This window comes from Heterocephalus glaber, unplaced genomic scaffold (assembly GCF_053883595.1).
Source record: "Heterocephalus glaber isolate CG9 unplaced genomic scaffold, H.glaber_assembly_v1.0 deba00001463, whole genome shotgun sequence".
Lineage (NCBI taxonomy): Eukaryota > Metazoa > Chordata > Mammalia > Rodentia > Bathyergidae > Heterocephalus > Heterocephalus glaber.
In genome coordinates, this window is record NW_028258310.1 from 8,136,377 (window position 1) to 8,149,818 (window position 13,442).

Below are 13,442 nucleotides of genomic sequence, written 5' to 3' on the forward strand. Positions count from 1 at the left end.
GGAAACTGGATAAAGAAGATGTGGTTTTTTTATAAAATGGAGTACTACTCAGCCATAAAGAACGAGAAACTAGAGACATTTATGGCTAAATGGATGCACATTGAGGCCATACTCTTAAGTGAAATAAAAAGGACACACACGTGTAAATACCAAATAGTTTCTCTAGTGTGAGAAACTGAAAGTGTAAATAAGGATGAAAATGATTAAAACAAATAATTGATAATTTGAAATAGAAAAGGTCCAAAGGTGGAGGGGTGGCAGGAGGGGAAGGGGAAGGGGAAGAAAGGAAAGGAAAAATTACGAGAAAGAAAAAAAAAAAGGAAACAAAGTCTATGTAAATAGGGAAGGGTGGTGGGGGTGAAAGGCACATAGGTAATGGGAAAAAAATAAGAACTAAGATACATCATGTTCAGGTACAACACCCAATGATAAATGTAAATGTTTTGTGTACCTAAAATGTACCAATTAATATATAAATTAAAAAAAAGAACAGAGCATAGGTCATTATGGCATGTTTTTGTGCTCACAATTATGTGATTCTTATCAAAAGTGTTCATTCATTTATTATTTGCTTCTAATCAATCTCACAAGTGTGTAGAATTCAAGAGGATGTGTGACGTTGGAACTATATGAAATGTCATATGTGCAAAATATAGACTGTAATGCTCATCTGGTTAGAGTGGAGCTCCAAAAGGATTGGTGTAAGAATATGATTGAGACCTCATTTCCAGTGGTTTACGCATGAAACACATACGATTCCTCAAACACAATATCCTTGGTGATAATTAGGACAGTAGATGGCTCTGAATCTGTAAAATTGTCCCATTACCTCTCTGATTTCAGCTGCTCAACTCATGTAGTCTGATATTACCTCCAGATCTTTATTTTGGTCATAATATTTCTCATCCTCTTCCTTTTCTTTCTCTTTCTTCTATTCCTCCTCCTCCTCATCATCATACTCTTTCTCATCCTTATGCTCCCTTTCCTCCTCATTGTCTTCTTCCTCTTCTTTGTTCTTCCTCTTCTTTTCCTTCTGCTTCTCCTCCCACTCTTCCTCCTCCTCTTTCTCCACCTTCCTTTTCTTCTTTAGCAGTACTGAAGATAAATCTATGTCCTTGCAAATTCTCGTCAGACACTCTACCACTGAGCTATGCACTCAGCCCTTTTTAAAAATTTTATATTGTGTCATGGTCTAGTTACCAAGGCTGGCCTTGAACTTTTGATCCTTCTGCCTCAGCCTCCTAAGTAGCCACAATAACAGGTGTGTGCTATGATGCCTGGAACAATCTTTTTTCTTAAATGTTGATGGTACCATGAAGTTTTGAAGTATGCATGGTTGAGTTTTAGACAGACATTCGTACATGCTGAAGTTAACATTGCTCTGACAACAAAGTAAATGGTACTTGCCTTTTTAGTAGTATTGCTTAGGAGAAAGTTTCAATTTATGGGAAAACCTTCTAGGGAAGATGGCATTTGTTTAGAAAATTGATGGAGCTGATAAATGCAAAACATTCATGTTTCATACAGTTCTTCAAGTGTTAGAAATAGTCAACAAATGATCAATTGCAAAAGTCATTTTGAAAATTTCAAAGTATTTTCAATAAGTATTATTGCTGTTGCTTAATATACATCCCTTCCACATTTCATATTGGAATTTAATTATTATGACAGTAGAAAGAAGTAGGACCTCAAAGATCTGATTAAATCATGAAAACTTCAGTCTCATAAGGAGTTTGGCAGTGTTTTTTGAGTGCAGGTTCAGGGCTCTCCTCTTCTCTTTGGCCTCTTGCTGTCTGTCCTGTGAGGATGAAGCCAGAAGGCCCTTGCCAGATGCCAGCATCTTGTTACTGAATGACTTGGCCTTCAGAACTGTGAGACAATACCTTTCTATTTGTTAGAAGTTACTCAAACCTCATGTGTTCTGCTGTAGCAGCACAAAACAGACTATAGTAACTATTTGTTAAATACTTTCAAAAAATTATTTTTAATGATGTATCATATTCTACTTAGTTAAATTTTACTGGGACAATTCTTCAATATTTGAACTCTAAGTATCTGCCACTCTTTCTACAATTATTTATGTTTGTGTTCTAATCTCATTCTTTTAATGAGCATATGTCATAGTTATCATCCAGTCCTACTTTATAAATCAACAATTTGAGGCCTGAATAAGTCAAACAACACTGTCAAGGTTGATGTAAAGTCCCTATGCTTTGCAACCTCTGAATAGAACTTAGTTTTTGTTTTTTAAATCTACTGTCAGCTGTTTGAGAAAAATCTTAAATAAAATTCTGTGTTTAAACTGAATTCTTATTGTCTCCTGTAGCATATATACTGTCAGGGTTAAAAAGTATCTCCACCAATTTCTTTTTCTTTTCTTCTCGAGCATTTGGTCTATTTTGTTATTTCTCACAAACTCACCTAAACTGATATTTTTCTACTTCTGAAAGTAATTTTTGGGTTTTTGAAAAATGTGTATTTCTGAGTATCCCAAGATGTTGTCATTGTCATGATTTAAACTAGACATTGTGAAAATTAAGCAAGTTTAGTTGTTAGGTATCTACAAATGTTCTTTTTTCACTAAAATTTTATATTTCTACTTTAAAGCAGTGCCAAATGCAAAGTGTAAGAACCAGATACACAGATAGACACATAAAAGAAATTATTAAAAGTTAGTCATTGATTAAATGTTCATTAAGTTCCATTTACTTTTCAGACCCTGTATTATACTAATAATATAGTTGGACACTAAGCCCCACCCTCATGGAACTTATTACATTTTGATCAGGAGTGCACATGTGTGTGTGTGTGTGCAATGTGTCGGCTGGTATTGATTATTAAGGAGACATACAAACTCAGATAGGAAGGATAGGGAATTCTAGGAGCCAGGTTCCTGAAGATGGAGGTTATTTTATGTAGCATGACCTGGGAAGGCCTCTTAGAGGAGGTGGCATTTGTTTAGAGACCCAAAGAAAATGAGACATCAAACCATGCATTTATCTTGGGAAGAATATAGCAACAGGTAACAGAAAGCAAAATATTCTGGTATTTAAATTTGTTCACGTTTTAAGTTTGAAGTGCTCACTAGAAATCTGAGCAGAGATATAAATGGGTCCAGGAGAGATAGCTATTTAGACATTATCAATTAAGTGATACTGAGGACATGATAAAACTAGAAAGTAAGTTAGATAGACTAGAGAAGAGGTTGAAAAATAAAACCTAAGTCATTACAATATTTAGAACTTGAGAAGATGAGAAGAAAGCAACAAATAAAACTTTGAAGAAGTCTATTGAAATAGAAACATAACCAAGAAAAATTAAGGTCTAGATGGTGAGAAGATACTTTTCAAAAAGAAAGTTAGCAGCTGTCCCAAAACAAGAACAGTGAAGTAAAATGAACTCTGAGGACAGAGTATTGATAGTTGTTCCCAAAGGGTTTAGCATATTATTATTTGAAGCTATCAGGAAATGCCTTAATACATACTAATTATCAGGTGACATGCCTTAAAAATGTAAGGTGAATCATATTGTATACTTGAAGTGTACCGATAAACTTAATGACAAAATATAAGGTGAAATAGTTACGTAGAAGATTAAAGAGTACCGTTTGTTACGCCACACAAATATAGGCTGTTGAGTGGGTCCCTGTGAAGTCACTGTGCCTGACCATCTGTTATCTAAGCTCAATCTATACAAAGCAAAAATCTCCTAGAAGATAATCCCCATAAGATCAGAAGAGTTGTTGCTCCCTTTTATCTCTGTACTTCTGGAACCTAAATAAATCCCCACTGAATATTTTTGAATGATTAAGTGAATTAATTTAATGATGGAGTAATGATTCTAAATTTTCACCTATATAAATACTTAATTTTTAGATATATTACATATTAAGATAACATGAAAAAACCTAGAATATTAACACAATGACCACATCACATCCAACCTTTAAAAGCAGGTAACTTGTTTCACAGCTTATATATAACTTAATCAGGCCTCCGCATGACCATCCCACTTCCACTCAGTAATAACTCACTAATAAGGTCCATGGACTGGGGGCTCACTGTATCCTTCATTGTACACTGAGAAAAAAATATAACTCTCAATATGACAGTAGGTTTTAGCCTATAGAATTTGAATTGGATATTTCTCTTCTGTACTTATAAGCAGATATTTAAACATAAATATTAGAGATTCCAACATTTCATAATGCTGATCCAATTAACTATATGAATTTACTCTTAATATAACAATTTACATCTGCTCAATGTTTAAAGGCACAGATGTAGAGATGCTTGAGAAACATCCTGACCCCCAGCAATAAGAGATCATTCTTCTGGATAAATTTTCAGAATTAACAGCTAACTTCTTGGATGGTCTTACTCCTTAGTCCTAAGCAATTGGTGCCTTCAGGCCATCAGGCAGCTTGCAGCTGAGCCAGCTCCAAGTACATCAAGTCATTGTAATAGCTTCTTGAAACTACTTAGCCTGTCTGAGAATAGAGAAGTACAAAAAATGTTTACCTAGAAACAGTAAGAAGTGGCCCTGCAAGAGTTCCCTATTTTTGAGGAAGAAGGAAGTGAGCTAAAATTGAAGACCTCTAGGAAACTTAAGGTCCAACGTTTGTGTTTGGACTAGGCACATTGTGAATATCATGTATACTAAAAGTGCAGAAAGCTTTCTAGTACGACTGAATCTTATAGCGACTGACAAAATTAACATGAAAAGTTCCACTTTTATATTTCTCTTGATCTACTTGATTCATGAAAATATGTAGAGCGTTCTTAAAATGCTCATCTAATCCAACAGACAGGCTGGTATTGAAATGAGATACTCTGTGAAGAATTCTAGAAGACTGAGTATATACTTTGACATCATGGTATTTCAGAGGTAACAGTATTTGAACTTAAAAAACCTTAACATGAAATAGTCTGAGGTCATATAACACATTATTTAAGACTTCATGTAGAGCTGCAGTATAACAAATGCAATGTGGTATTGGCAAATGGAGAGACATAAATCATCAACGAAATATAATATAGAGTCTAGTTTCAGATTTTTCACATATGTATACAATTGTTTTTCAACAAAAGTGACAAGGAAATTCAGTGGGCAGAGGAAAATCTGTCACCAAATTACGTGATAACTGGAAACACATCTTTCAAAAATTGAGTTATATCATACTCCAAAATTAGTTATAAATATAAATGTGACATCTATACAACTATAGAACTTCAAGAAAAATAAGGGGAATTATTTTAGGACATCAGATGCATGAACCATAAAATAAAAAAGCAAAACAAAAAATATAACTTGGAGTTTATCAAAATAAAATAATTTCCTCTTAGGAAAATTCTGTTAGGAAAATGAAAAGGCAAGCCCCAGAATGGGAGAAAATATTCACAATATGTATTACCTGATAAAGGACTGGGATCCATATAAATTATCTATATTCACAAATAAAAGGCCATGCAATTCAAAACAATGGGCAAAGCATTTCAAAAGACAATTCAGAAAGTAAGATATATGGCAAACTCCTTAAAAGATGCTCAATATTATTACCATTACATAAAGAAATGCAAATTAAACCCATAAAGAGCTATTTTCAAGTTTACTGAATATTTTCTCTATAATCTGAATTCTGCTTTTAATCCCATCCAGTTATTGTTTTTAACATATTATTTTTCAATTTAAAGTTAATCTTGAGATATATTTGTATTCATTCAATGGAAATTTCATTTATCTCATTAGCAATATTTATAATCCCAGTTTTAAATTTTACAAAAACTATAATATATGTAACTGTTATTCACATGTCGATAATTTCAAATTGTGTACCAGAAATTTTGGTGTTATTCTGCAGATTAAGGATCAGCAAACTGTGGCCTGAGGAGTGGCTTCTATTTTTTGTAAATACAGTTCTACTGGAATATAGGCAAACCTGTTTGTTTCCACATACTTTCTGGCTGCTTTTAAGCTATAATAGTTGTGTTGAATAGTCGAAAAAGAGACTATATTACCAACAAACAAAAGTGTACCCTATTTATGTAGTACTTTTCAGGAAAAGTTTGTTGACTCTTCTTGTAGAGACTCTGAATTCTATTGTATTTCTCCAGAGTGTTCTTTTTTAAAATTTTTCATGTGTAATTAAAATTCATGAGCTTCATATTGGAAGGTTTTTTATGTTTTATTTTATCATTTTTTATTGTTACATATTAATAGTACATTATGAGTATATTCATCATGGGGAGTTGGTACATGTACATGACATTTCTTAATTCCTTTTTGTTGACCCCTCTCCTTCCCTCTTTCCATCTCTCTGCACCTCTTGGACCCCTTCTCCTATATATTTATACATGTTTGTAGTACATAATGATCACGTTCCTTGTAGGAACTTGGTGCATTGTATACAGACTCACAACCCCCCCGTTTTTTATTTATCTCTTTTCCTTACTTTCTCTCCCCTCGCTCCATCTTTTGATTTCCTTCCCATATGCAAAGGATCCATCTACTATTTCCTGCTGTCTATTCTCTATTTTGTTCTTTATTTATTTATTTTTTAGTTCTTTTATTGGTACATTTTAGGTATACAATACATTTACATTTATCATTGGGTGCTTGTACCTGTACATGATGTATCTTGGTTCTTATTTTTTTCCTATTACATGTGTGCCCTTCACCCCCTCCTCCCTTCCCTATTTACATACTTCGTTTCCATTTTTTTTTCTTTTCTCATAATTTTTCCTTTCCATTCTTTACGTTTGCCATCTCCTCCCACCACCCCTACCCCTTTGGACCTTTTCCTATTTCAAAGTATCATTTATTAGTTATTAATCCTTTTAATCCTTATTTACACTCTCAGTTTCTCATACTACAGAAACTATTCGGTATTTACACATGTGTGTCCTATTTATTTCACTTAAGAGTATGGCCTCAATATGCATCCATTTAGCTATAAATGACTCTAGTTTCTCATTCTTTATGGCTAAGTAGTACTCCATTTTTAAAAAATAACCACATCTTCTTTATCCAGTTTCCAGTTGATGGGCACTTGGGCTGTTTCCAAGCTTGTTCTTTATTTATACATTGAATTTCTCATTTAAAAAATCCATGTGATATTTAAGCTTATGTGTCTGATTTACTTCACTTAACATTATGGTCTTGAGGTGCATCCATTTTCCTACAAATGAATCAACTTTATCCCTCTTTATGGCAGAGTACTATGCCATCATGTGTATATACCACATTTTCTTTATCCATTCATGGGTTGATGGACAGTCAGGCAGTTTTTAAGATTTATCTATTATGAATTGTCATGTTATACACACGGGTATGCATATTTCACTGTAATATGATGTCTTTAACTCTTTTGGGAAGATACCTAGTAGAGAAATAGCTGAGTGAAATGGAACTTTTATTTTTGGTTTTTTGAAGAATCTCTTTATTGATTTCCACATTGAGTTATACCAGTTTACACTCCCACCAATGGTAAAGGTTTTTTTTCCCCCAGAGCCTTTCCAGACTTCGTTATTATTTCTGGAGTGAAATGGAATCTCAGTCTTGTTTTAATTTGCATTTCTCAATTGGCTAGAGATGTTGAAAATTTTCTCATGTATTTATTGCCTGTTTGTACTCCTTCATTTGAGAAGTTTCTGTTCATTTCACATGCCCATTTTTGGAGTGGGTCTTTCAATTTGAGGTTATCTTTGTCTAATGGGTAGCAGAAAAAAAAATTTCCCATTCTTTGGGTTGTCTCTTCACTCTGTTGGTGATTTCCTTTGCTGTGGAAAAGCTTTTTAACTTGATGTGATCCCATTTGTTTATTCTTGGTATTATTTTTTGTGCAATTGGGGTTCTATTCAAAAAGTCTTTGTATACTCTATGTTTTTTCTTAAAGAGCATCAGTTAGAAGTATTTGTGGAAAGAACTGTTGGAGGCAGATGTTCAGTTTTTGTTTCCTTGAAAGACTTTTTTAACCTTCAGTCATGTATAAAATTTTAACTGTGTTTAGAGACTATATTGACAAGTTTTTCTCCCTCTCTTGCTTCTTTGAATACATCATCTATTTACTTCCTCACATTGGTGCCAAGATGTCATCTTTGCCATATTCCTAATCTTAAAGAAAATGTTCAACATTTTAGTGATTATTTTGATGTTTCCTGTAAATTTTTCACAAATATTCTATAATAGCAAATAAGTTTCCTTTGATGAATAGCTTGCTTAGATTTTTTTAAAGTGTTAAATTACATCATATATTTTTGTGACTATATAGAACATAATGTATTTTTATGTTTATGAATAAATTAATTTGCTTGATTACATTAATCAAATGTCAAATACTAAACTAACTTTATATCCTAAGGAATATTCTCACTTGGACTAAGTCAATAAATGAGATAAATCACTATTTTTGCTTTATTTCAAAATTTTAGTCTGGTTTGTGTATCATAAATTTTGTCTATAAGTGTGTCCTCTTTATCTTTTCTCTGGTGAGTTTATGTGTTTCTTGAGAGAGTGTTAATTTTAGATCAGGTGCAAAAAGAGTAACAATTATTTTTAGTTTCAGATAATAATGTGTTCTGTGAAAAGAGTTATTTAAGCATTATTCCCTAGCATACTACATTTGTAATAAAAATGTTGAGCTATTGAAATTGTATTTTGGGGTATAATACATGGAAGAAAAAGAAATTGTATGTCTAAGGATTCCTACTTATCGATACATGCATTAAAATTGCTTTATCATAACATGAATTTCAGAATATCTTAGTGGAATTATTTGTGTAAAGAAAACATAGGTATGGATTAACTTTGAAATAAATGTTATGGTATATGTGTATGGAGAATTCATCTCCCATTTAAATATATAATGTGGAATATTCACATAAACATGTTGAAAGCCTACTTGAGATAAACATCCAAAATTACATTAAAAGCTTTTAATAATCCTTTTTCATTATGGAACAATGAAAAAAGAAAATGTTGAGTTGTGCATTTTTGTTGTATATTCACCTGCAAAGCATTTTTAAGTTTTAAAGTCCTTTTCTTAACTGATAACATTAAGAAGTTTTGCCAAAAAGTTAAAAAATATATGTGACTTTTGCCTATGTAGCATATGGAGAATGTTTTGTTCCAACTTCGTAGCTCACACCACCCCATAGAAAGGACATGGCAATACATAGCTCTAATATTACACATCTGAGACATTCCACCTTTTAAAAATGAAAACAGTCTATATCACTTCTTCAACATTTTTCCTGTCTTGCTTTTGACAGTTCAGTTTGAATTCCAGACTCATAGTTATTTTTAAGACAGAGGGTATAATTTACTTACCATAAAATCTCTAGACCTGCAGAACAGTAAGTATACAAAAGACCACCTCATGAGTGATTTATTCTACCTGACTGTGATTATCTTGAAAAGCTGCCAACTTTGCTTTTTATGCTTTCAGTGCCTCAAGTGAGAACCAATTAGATTACCTGCTGTTCTAAATAGCAGATAATGGTAGGTCAGAATTCAGACCACCAACAGTGTTCAACAAACAAGCATTATGCTGAAAGGACTGTGGAAGTTTGGGTTTTTAGTTCAAAATGCAATGGTTAACTAATGAACTTGACTAACCTAATTTTTTGTTATAATACAACTAAGCTTTATTGAATAGAAATAATGCAATTCTGCCTTAGAGGGATTCAGCATTTGATCCTGTAATTGTAAAACATTCTTGATAGAAAGATCATGAGAAGGTAAAAAATGTTTAAAATATAAAATTCTCCTTCAGAATTAATTCATGTGCAAGTGTATGCACAAAGTTCATGATCAACCAGAGGCCTTTTAAGAGTTTAAAATATTGCAGAGGCAAAATATTGTTGTGGATTCTTTCAAATAATTTCCAGGATGGATATTTGAGAAATATATATGCAAATAAAAGCTATATGAGGGGAAACTATAGCCTACATATAAGAAGATACAGTTGTGTGAAATATTTTAAAGCAAAGAAAATGTCTTTTACTGCAAATAAAATAAAGAAATAAAATATATCACTCTTAGACTGTTGACATTAGAAACTTGCAAACAGTTCAGGAATCTAAATTTGAAAATAAATAGAAGAAAGAAAATAATATTCTAGGAGCTGTGATAAATTCAGTATCAGAGTTGTGTGTTAGTCAGAATGTGTTTCTGCAACCAAATACTTGTGAAAAACAACTGAAAGAAGGAAAGATTTATTTTGGCTCACAGTTTCAGAGGTTTCTGTCCACAGTTGTCTGGTTCCATTTTGGTGGACTGAGTTGAAGCAGAACAACATCATGGCAGAAGGGTGTGGTAGATCCAAACTGCTCACCACATGACTGCTGAAAATTGAGAAAGAAGGGAAGAACCAAAGAGAAACAGGTCATGGACCAGACAGATCCTGCAGAGGCAGCCCCCAGTGACCTAATTTCTTAGCAGGGCTCTGCCTTCTAAAGGCCACCTCACTGATGATGTTCTGAGTGGATTACTGCATTGAGGTTAGCACTGTCCTGATCCAGTCTCTTCTCTAGGCCCATCTCTGAACATTGTTGCACTGGGGATCAGGCCCCTAGTACATGAGTCTTTGGGGGACATTTCATATTCAAATCATAACAAGTTGTTACAGTTGTAAACATCCTATTTGAAACATTAAACATGCTCCTCTCAGTGTATTTAGATTAGCTATGATTTTTAGTTTGTTTTGAACACAACCACCAGAATAAGCTTCTGAAGATAGCCTTTTCACTTACTAACCTGCTAGTCAACTGCTAAGTGATTTCATTTGTCCTACAATTATGGGATCTCTGGTCTTTTGTGGTTCTTTTCTTTTTTCTTTCTTTTCTTCCTTCTTTCTTTCATTCTTTCCTTTATTTCTAACAAAAAGACACAAATTTATTACATGCACAGAAGCAATTATATGGTATAATTACCCCTTTTTTGTATCTTTTCATCTTGCTCTTCACTATTCTTTTGTATTACAGTGGTCTCCCCTTACTTGTAGGGGATAGTTTCAAAGGTTTCAGGGAATGCCTATGTATAGTTCATACATAGTACTGAACTGTATATATACAGTATTTTTTCTATACCAATGATAACATTTAACTTATAAATCAGATGTAATAATAGATTAATAATAATAACTAATACTTTATAGACCTTGAGAAAACAATCCAAAAATTCATTTGTAAAAAGAAGAGACCTAGAATAGCAAAAGCAATTCTAGGCCACAAAGACAAGGTAGGGGGTATCACAATCCCCAACTTGAAACTATACTACAAAGCTACTGTGATAAAAACAGCATGGTACTGGCAAAGAAACAGACTCAAAGATCAGTGGAACAGATTAGAAGATGCAGAAACAACTCCAGACATACTCAAACACGTCTTCTTTGACAAATGACTCAAACAGCCTCACTGGAGGAAAGATAGCCTCTTTAATAAATGGTGCTGGAAAAATTGGGTTTTGACTTGCCAAAGATTAAAACTAGACCTATATCTTTCACCATGCACTAAACTAAAATCAAAGTGGATTAAACATCTAAATATTAAAAGAGAACCACTAAACCATCTGGAAGAGAGGTGAGGTAGAACTCTTGAAGACATTAACATAGGAAAAGATTTTATGAATAAAACCTCAGTTGCCCTTGAACTAGCACAAACAATCAACAAGTGGAATCTCTTCTGGCCAGGGATTTAGCTAGTGGTTCTGGCATCTGCCTCACAAGCGCAAGGTCCCGAGTTCAATCCCTGGTACCCCCCCCCCCGCAAAGCTTCTGCACAGCAAGAGAAACCACCAACAGCATGAAGAGACAGCCTACAATATGGGAAAAAATATTTACCAGCTGTTCCTCAGACAAAGGTCTAATATCTAGAATATATAAAGAACTTTAAAAAAAAGACTTCCCAAATTTAAAGACCCAATCCAAAAATGGGCATCTGAAATGAACAGACATTTCTAAGACAAAGAAGTAGAAGTAGCAAATACACATTTGAAAAAATGTTAAATCTCCCTGGTCATTGGAGAGATGCAAATAAAAACAATGCTGAGATTCCACCTTACCACAGAAAGAATGGCTGCTATCAAGAAATCAACCAATAACAAATGCTAGTGGGGCTGTGAGGAAAAAGGAACCCTACTCCACTGTTGGTGGGAGTGTAGACTGGTGCAAACACTGTGGAAATCAGTATGGAGATACCTCAAAAACCTAGGATTAGAGGTCTCATTTGACTCAACTATTCCCCTGCTAGGTATCTTCCCCCAAAAATTTAAAAAAACTCATACCACGGTGATATAGGTGTACCTATCTTCATAGAGGCACAGTTTGTAACAGCTAAAACTTGGAAACAGCCCAATTGGCCATTAACTGGAGACTGGATAAAGAAAATGCATTGTTTTTTTATTTATAAAATGGAGTACTACTCAGCCATAAAGAATGAGAAACTAGAGATATTTATAGCTAAATGGATGCACATTGAGGCAATACTCTTAACTGAAATAAATAGGATACACGTGTAAATACCAAATAGTTTCTCTGGTGTGAGATATTGATAGTGTAAATAAGGATCAAAATGTACAATAGATAATGTGAAATAGGAAGAAAAAGTCCAATGGGGAAGGGGAAGGGGAAGTGGGAGGGGTAGGGGAAAGGAGAGAAAAGAAAAGACTAAATATGAGAAAATGAAAAAATGGAAATGAAGTCTTTGTAAATGGGGAGGGGTGGAGGGATTTAATGAAGGGGAAGGGAATGGGGAAAACATAAGGATCAAGATATATCATGTGAAGGTCCAAATTCCCAGTAATGAATGGCAGCATATTATATGCCTAAAATGTACCAAAAATTAATGAAAAAAACCTACTAATAAACTAAAATACTTAGAGCACTATACCATCATAAAAGTGATTTAAAACTTAAAAGTTGTTTCTTCCTGAAATTCTCCATTTAATATTTTCAGACTGTGGTTGACCAAGGGTAACTGAAGACATGGAAAGTGAAAATATGGATAAGGGGACCCCACTATGCATACCTTCTCTCGCATGAAAGCATTCTCCTCACCTTTTCATGACTTTGTCCTTCTCATTGCCAGTATTTCTGTCTTTGCCACCTGTTCTTCCCCACCCTCTTCTCTATGTTTCTGTCTAGATAACTAAATTTAGATATTCTAGTCACCTTTAAATATCTCTTGTGAATTTCATATTTCAATGCCAACTGTTACCCAATGTCTGTGCCTCTCCCATGAACCTCAACCATTTTACAGAAATAGAATGTTTTAAGGAATGGGTCAGCAGGTCTCTTCAGATGTAAGTCTCTGGACAAGGCACAACAATGGATGTCATTATAGCTTCTGATGATCTTCCCTTTTGCATTTTCTCAGAATTCTCTTTTTTACTATTTCTCAGGTACTTTTCCAAGTGTATTTTAATTGCCTTTCATTTTTCCTTAG

General features: G+C 33.7%; 1 protein-coding gene across 4 annotated transcripts in view; it reads left to right on the forward strand.

Annotated features, from left to right (window-relative positions):
* Window positions 1-13,442, forward strand: part of Adamts19 (ADAM metallopeptidase with thrombospondin type 1 motif 19) — a 243,780-nt gene that overhangs the window by 143,845 nt on the left and 86,493 nt on the right. The window lies entirely within an intron of this gene.